Source organism: Triticum dicoccoides, chromosome 1B (genome assembly GCF_002162155.2).
Source record: "Triticum dicoccoides isolate Atlit2015 ecotype Zavitan chromosome 1B, WEW_v2.0, whole genome shotgun sequence".
In the NCBI taxonomy this organism is placed as follows: domain Eukaryota; kingdom Viridiplantae; phylum Streptophyta; class Magnoliopsida; order Poales; family Poaceae; genus Triticum; species Triticum dicoccoides.
Window position 1 is genome coordinate 13814202 of NC_041381.1, and position 7486 is coordinate 13821687.

The 7486-nt window shown below is 43.7% G+C and overlaps 1 pseudogene; it reads left to right on the forward strand.

The window, feature by feature from the left end:
- The first annotated feature begins 314 nt into the window (after window positions 1-314).
- Window positions 315-5399, forward strand: LOC119299518 (annotated as a pseudogene).
- The last annotated feature ends 2087 nt before the right edge of the window (window positions 5400-7486 follow it).

Genomic DNA, 7486 nt, shown 5'->3' on the forward strand with positions numbered 1-7486 from the left:
GTTATATATGGCGCCTTGTCTTGCTCAACAAAATACAAAGAGAGATACAGAGACAGCGCGCGTGTGTGTGTATATAGTCAGATGCATGTTACTTGACTCACCAACTAATTAACCTGGGCTTGGATCAAGCTATATAATAAGTCTATCTACAATTCACCCCCTTGACCTAACACACCTACTCCATTAATACATGGAGTAGCATATATGTATATATCGTTCTACCGTGACGACCACGCGAGATTAGCTAGCTTGTCTAATTTGCTTGGAGGTAGCTAGGTAGGCACATATACAAGGTACACGCGTGTGACGAGAGGATGGGGAGGGCGCCGTGCTGCGAGAAGGTGGGGTTGAAGCAAGGAAGGTGGACGGCGGAGGAGGATGACATACTCACGAAATACATTGCTCAGCACGGCGAGGGCTCATGGAGGTCTCTGCCCAAGAATGCAGGTAAATATGACATGAGCTTGCTGTGACTACTTTAGCGGGGTTTTCACAGCAACTACTAGCTAGTTAATTAGTTGAAACTTAATGATCAAAAAGATTAAGTAACTAGCTACACATTGGTGAAGAACATGTATTACATATGTTAACATATTCCTGCTTCCGTTGGTATGCAACTATGTATACTACTCCAGGGCTGCTGAGGTGTGGCAAGAGCTGCAGGCTACGGTGGCTCAACTACCTGAGCGACGGGGTGAAGAGGGGCAACTTCTCTAAAGAGGAGGATAATCTCATTGTCAAGCTCCATGCCACCCTTGGCAGCAGGTACGGATCCGTGGATACCATTACCAGTACAACTTCCTGTTTGCCTTCGCAAGAAGATATGTTATCAAACTTTTATCTGTTGCAACTTCTTGTGTGTGCGGTTCTATTTTCAGACAAGAGATGTTTGCATTCATATATTTTTTTCTTATATTATTTGCATTCATGTGGAGACTGGTGTGAGAAACTCTAGCGATTCGTACAGATGTAAGGGTAGACCAGGAAAGCAAAGAGGCAAGGGTGCCCCTGGTTTCTCTGTCACACTCTGATTTCGTTTGGCAAAAAGTTCGGTTGGACGAAGGGTTAGTATGTGGGACCTGGAGGCGAGGAAGTGAATGTACCATGTTCCTTTTCTATACCTAATAATGAAGGACGGTGGTTTCTGCAAAATAAAAATGTCCTTCGCGGTGCGTTTTCTGAAATTTTCGCCTGTCATCTATATTTGCGCTGCCAAGTTCGAGTAAAAACTCTTGTGTCTTATACACTTGCAGATGTTTCCTCACCATATAGCTATGCGACTTGGTACTAATAACGGTTTTTCTCCCTATGTGTTATATGAGCCGTGTGATAGTGATTATTTCCGCCCCGCCTGGCCTGCTGTGCCTCCAAAGGCAGCCCATGTAGCTCTGCGCTGCTTTGCATGTTTGTAGGTTGCTGGCTACTTAAATGCCACATCACGCAACGAGTTTTAGGAGGTGTACCCCGGCCTATTATAAACTGACTAGATGATTAAGGATCAGTCGCCCTTTTGCAAGTCTTTCATGTAGTTTGAAGTATAAATACGAAAAATACTAAACAGGATAAAAGTATTATTATTGTATATAATCAGATAGCGGCCGAGTGAACTGGGCTCGGGTGTGTCTCCCCACCTTCCTCGGCGGCTTGGGGATACGCGACCTGCAGCGCGCCGACGTCGCCTTGCGCACCCGATGGCTCTGGCTCCAGCGTACTGATGCTTCGCGCCCCTGGAGTCATCTGCACCTCCCCCATGACCCTGCGGCCTCGCAGATTTTTAGGGCCTCCACCTCTTGGGAGGTGCGTGATGGTCGCACCTGCAGGTTCTGGACTGACCCCTGGATCGATGGCAAGGCCATCCCCGAGCTTGCCCCACTCGTGTTCTCCCTGGTCTCCAGACGGCATCGTCGTGATCGCACGGTGGCCGAGGGGCTCCCTGGGCGCGCCTGGGTGCGCGACATTGCCGGCGCGCTCGGCCCGGCAGCCCTGATCCAGTATGTCGAACTCTGGCGCATGCTTCAAAACGCTACCCTCTCGGCTGGGCCTGATGTGCTGCGATGGAAGTGGACGGAGTCCGGCGTCTATTCCGCCAAATCCTGCTACCTCGCGCTCTTTCACGGATCCACGACCGACGCGTCATGGAAGCTCACCTGGAAGACTTGGGCCCCCTTACGCATCAAGATCTTCATCTGGCTTGCCCTGCAAGACCGATGTTGGACGGCCGACCGCCTTGCCCGGCGAGGGCTGCCCCACAATGACAGTTGTGTGCTGTGCGACCAGACCACTGAGGACATGCACCACCTGTTCACCTCCTGCCCCTTCTCCCGCCAAATTTGGCATGAGGTCCTTTCTTGGTGCCGATCGACTGCCATGATCCTCAACCCCGACACAACGTTCGCGGACTGGTGGATGGATGCTTGCACTTCATCACCCTCGGCTCTGCGGAAGGGACTCTGCTCCATCATCGCCCTCACCGCTTGGGCCATCTGGAGACACCGGAATGGATGCGTGTTCGATCAGCGGCAACCCTCGATCGCAACTCTGCTGCAATCCATCCAAGAAGACGCTCGCCTGTGGGCTAGTGCCGGCGCCAACGGCTTGGCGAACCTGATTCCTGAGATTTAGGCTTAGCTTTTTTGTAATGAGGGGTGAGCAGCCCCTCTCCTAGCTGCTCCGGCCACTTGTGCCCGCGCCGATCTGTGTACGCGTGGCCAATGTCGGCATGTCTCTCTGTACTTTCAGCCCCCTCCTATCAATGCAATGATACGCAATCTTTGCGTATTCGCGAAAAAAAAAAAGATAGCGGCACTTACAGTCATGCTCGACAGCTTGAACTGTGCAGCTCTCCTCCCGTTCACTATCTCACGAAAAACAGTGTGCATCCTGCGCATGACCTGTTCATGCTACACTCCAGTTCTAATTAATAATTAATCAATTTAATTCGTCTGTGTAACCATGACGTCATATCCACATGAAGTGTTTGTGCATTTTATAATGTTTGTCTAGTTTTTAAAAAAAGATTTTATGTATCAAAATGTTGCTTATGTATTTTAGAAAAAAGATGTCCTTTTTAAAAAATGTGTTCATGTAATTCCAAAAGTGTTTGCGTGTTAAAACAATGTTAGTAATTTTAAAAAGCCATGTGATTCCAAAAATGTCCATATGTTTAAAAAAAGAATGTTGATACACTTTTAAGCTAACACAATTTAAAAGCGAGTTGGAGTATTGGGGACGGTGTACGGAATGGGTGCATGGTGTAGCTCACGTATGGCGGCCCTCGCGTCAAGCCTGACTAGATTAATTTTAAAAGTTATAATTATTATCCTAAATAGGTTTTTTTTACTCATCTGCTCCATTAATGCAGAAATAAGTAAAAAAGTATAATTAGATCTATCTCGAATTTTTGAGAACCCTTTGAGAAGGCGTTCAAGGGGTTCTCAAATAAAACATAAAAGTAAAAAAACCTTCATTTCATGAAGGTTTTATTTTATGTAATCATTTAGGTGTTAATGTAAACGAACCATAACTATGTAAGCCTATTCCTAATAGATTTATACCAAAATAACAAATCCAAATTATAAGAAATCCTATCAAAGCTATAAGTGCAGAATTCCTACCCTTCCAATTTGGATTTGTTCTACTATGTAAATAAATTGTGAATATGGTCCAAGTAATAAATGCCCAAGTTTCCTTAGGATCCCAATTCCAATAGGATCCCCAGGCCTCATTAGCCCATACTGCTCCACAAAGAATACCTATGATAAGTTTGACATGCGGTGGCCAAGATCATCGCCTTGAAATTGACCCATTCAAACGCATTGAGATCACATGGGCACTACGACCACTATTTGTGAAGGCGGAAAGAAGGATAAGCGGCCACACAAGAGGAGCGCCATGTTGAAATAAAACATGACATGTGGAGGGTTTATGCCATGCTTATTGAGCTAGGGGCATGATACTTCTTTTTTCTTCCGTTGCAACCACAAGCATGAGCATGTTTTCTAGTAATGGAATTAGAATTTTAATACAACAATCTCATTATACCAATGTGTGTACGCTTTGTAATGGTTGATGTATGTTACTTAGATGTTTCAATGAACATATGTGGTATGTATTCCTGATTGTGATGTATATTATGTAGATTGAAATGTTGTGATTTTAGACAAGATCAGGTCCACCAAACCAACAACTTTTAATTTATGTGGGATAGCAGACCATCTGGTGTCGTGCTCAAGACTTCTTCACTCACTCAGAATGCTCCGTGTACACTAGAGAGGGGCAGCTGCTAGTAGTCTAGTAGAGCCCTGGACCTCGCCTCTCAACATTTGTATTTGTCAATGTTCTTAGTGGCGTTGAGGATCTTTTGAAGTACTCCCTCCATTCCTAAATATAAACCTTTTTAGAGATTATGATATGAACTACATACGAAGCAAAATGAGCGAATCTGCACTCTAAAATATGTATGTATACATCCGTATGTTACGCTCTAGACCTTGTGTAACAATGAAGAACATTATTCTAGTGTATGCAGGGCGGATGGTGCAGATGAACCATCTTATATACATATGCATTGTGAAATGCAAGTAGTTATACTACTCTGACTGTACATAATCACTTTGCTTAGCTCGTAAAATGTCAAGATCGTGCATAGATATCTCCCTTTGCTTTTAGCTATGACGACGTTTAAATAGATATATCTAACTGGCTAGCATGTACCTTCTTGGAATGGCTGACAGGTGGTCGGTGATCGCCAGCTACCTGCCAGGGCGGACTGACAACGAGATCAAGAACTACTGGGACACGCATCCCAGTCGGCATATCTACAACTTCCGGCACGTGTACGCTGCGTTTAGCGGAACCACCGTAACCATCGACGTCAACAAGCTTTCCGCCACTACCAAGCGCCGAGGCGGCAAGGCGCCCAGGAGCAGCACGAAGATGCAGCCCATGCCTGAGCCCACCAAGCCCAAGGAAGGCTCAAGCCCGGTCGACGCCATATCGACAACATCAAACCAGGCCGACCCAGACCGGGACCAACAGCCCATCAACAACATTACTTGTGGTGTTCTCTGCAGCGAGGAGGCCATGGTCATGGACCCGGTAGATCAGAATGGTATGGTTCTACTCATGGGAACCAACTGCTCAGACGACTCGGTGAATCAGATCGGGGTTTTTGAGGAGGAAAGCGAGATGGAGGCCCTGCTTTCATGCATCAACGACGACATGGCAGCTAGTGTGCTTACTGGCATCGAGCAGGGAGGCCACTCTCCTCGGGTGGAGGATCTGCTTGACATGGACTGGGAGGGTTTTGCATCCCATCTATGGGACCAGCCATCCCAAAGTGATCTGCTAATGACCGCTGAGCCGCAGGCAATGACCGGCTTCAAGTCAGACGAGCTTGAGTCGTTTGTCAGTTGGCTCCTCTCCGATGACGCGTGATAAGAGAATCAATCAAGAACGTCCCAAAGAGGAAGATGAATGACGATGGCGCCGATAGGGGAGGGTCCTTCGACAACGGATCATGGACCAACAACGACGAGCTAGGTTTTAGTACAACCTAGCTAAGATGTCAGGAAAACAAGCTACCCTAGCTAGGATCGAGCAGGAACCAGAGGAGGACGTACCTGGCCGCCTTGGAATGGGTTTCACTCGATGACAGTGGCGGTCACCTCCTCGCGTGTTTCTGAATATAAACCATGAAAACAGTCTCATGGTTTGGTGAGAGTGATGAATAGTACTCTTCTTGTTGCTGAAGCCATCAAAGAAGTAAAGAACCTGCGAGGTTGCACATAAGCCAAACCAGTTTGAATCCCAACAGGAAACAACATCTTGGTCCCGTTGCTTGGTGAGTGGAGAACTGCACTATCAATGACTAAGCTACAGTCCCTGTAAACGAAAATGGCTAAGCTGCAGATCTGTGTCCAATTTTGTGAGTTTGATTCTGTCGCGTGACTGGTCGGCTGTGTTGGGATGGATGTACATTCGGGTAACTAAAAATCTAAAACCGATTGACCTATGCATATTTGGGTAACTAATTTGGATTCCATTTGGTAGCCTGCCGTTTCATGCACTTTCAATAATATCAATTGAACCCTTGTCTTCTTCAAAAAGAAAAGAATTGAACCTTTGCCAAAACAAAAAGAAAGAAAGGGGCTTGGTTTTTACATTGAAAAACTTGTCTCTTGCACTAAATTTCAGCTATTGATGTGTATGCACGTACCTGCTATTATTGCAACGATTAGATCATGAAACTCTTGCATTTATGAACATTTGTTTTGTATTTATGAACATATTTTCAATTTACAATAAATTTTTGAAATCAAGATATTTTCTAGATTCACGAACAATATTTGAAATGGTGAACATTTTTTTTAAATCATTAACACTAATAAAACTTCGTGAAGTTTTCTTGAAATTCTTGAATAAGTTATCAAATTGATGATTTTTTTTTTCAAATTCATGATTTTCTGAAATGCAGAATTTTTTTTCAAATTTGCCATCAAATTTGGAAATTCAGAAAAAGTAAGCCCTGATTTTTTAGTTTGAGATTAGTGAAGAGATGATGAAGTAAGAAAACAAAAAAGAAAAATAAATAAAAAGAAACAAAACCCGAAAGATGGAAATAAAACTAGGGTGACCAGCTTGTAGATGGGCCGGCCCAAAATATATGCGGGGTGCGTTGGGATGTGCAATTGGTGGCTATTTGCTGACCTACGCCGAAAATAAGGAGTTCCCATCAGCGCCTTAGGTGCGCGAATCAGCCTGTGGCACTCGCACGGGCGTCGCACGAGCCATGTCATATTTCTCATGCGACTTTTGCTCTCTTGGCTGCACCGATCGATTCGCTCGCTAGCTTTTCTGAAAAACAGAATTCATTGCTAGCTGACTGCTCGTGCGTGCATCTACTCACCTTTTTTTGGGTGCCGCTATGTTGTTTTTGGAAACAAAACCAGTTATCGATTTTTAATGTAAGAAATGTTCATGAATTTCCAAAACGTTCAGTGATTTTAAAACATTAATGAATTTGACAAAAGGTCATTTATTTGAAAAATTCATGAATTTAATTTTTGTGAATTTGAAAAAAGTTCATGAAGTTGAAAAAAGTTTATGAATTTGAAAAAGTTCATGGATTTGATTATTAGACGAATTAGAGAAATCATGAACTTTCAAAAGTTCATAAATTCAAAAAAAATGTTCCCGAGTTTGAAAAAGTTCACGAATTTTTTTAAAGTTTGGATATTAGGAAAAAGTTCATGAATTTAGAAAATGTTCAAATTATTTTAAAAAATAAATAAAAAGTAAAATATCAAAATACAAAAGGTAACAAAAAAACAGCTTGAGGCTTCTAGAAGCTTTGAACTCTGTCCAAAAACTTCGACAAGCTTCCAAGAAATTGATCAAAACCCACCCAAAAAAGAGAAATGACAACAAGAAAAAAAACAAACATGAAAAAATATATATGAAACCGACCAAACAAAACCAAAGTAAA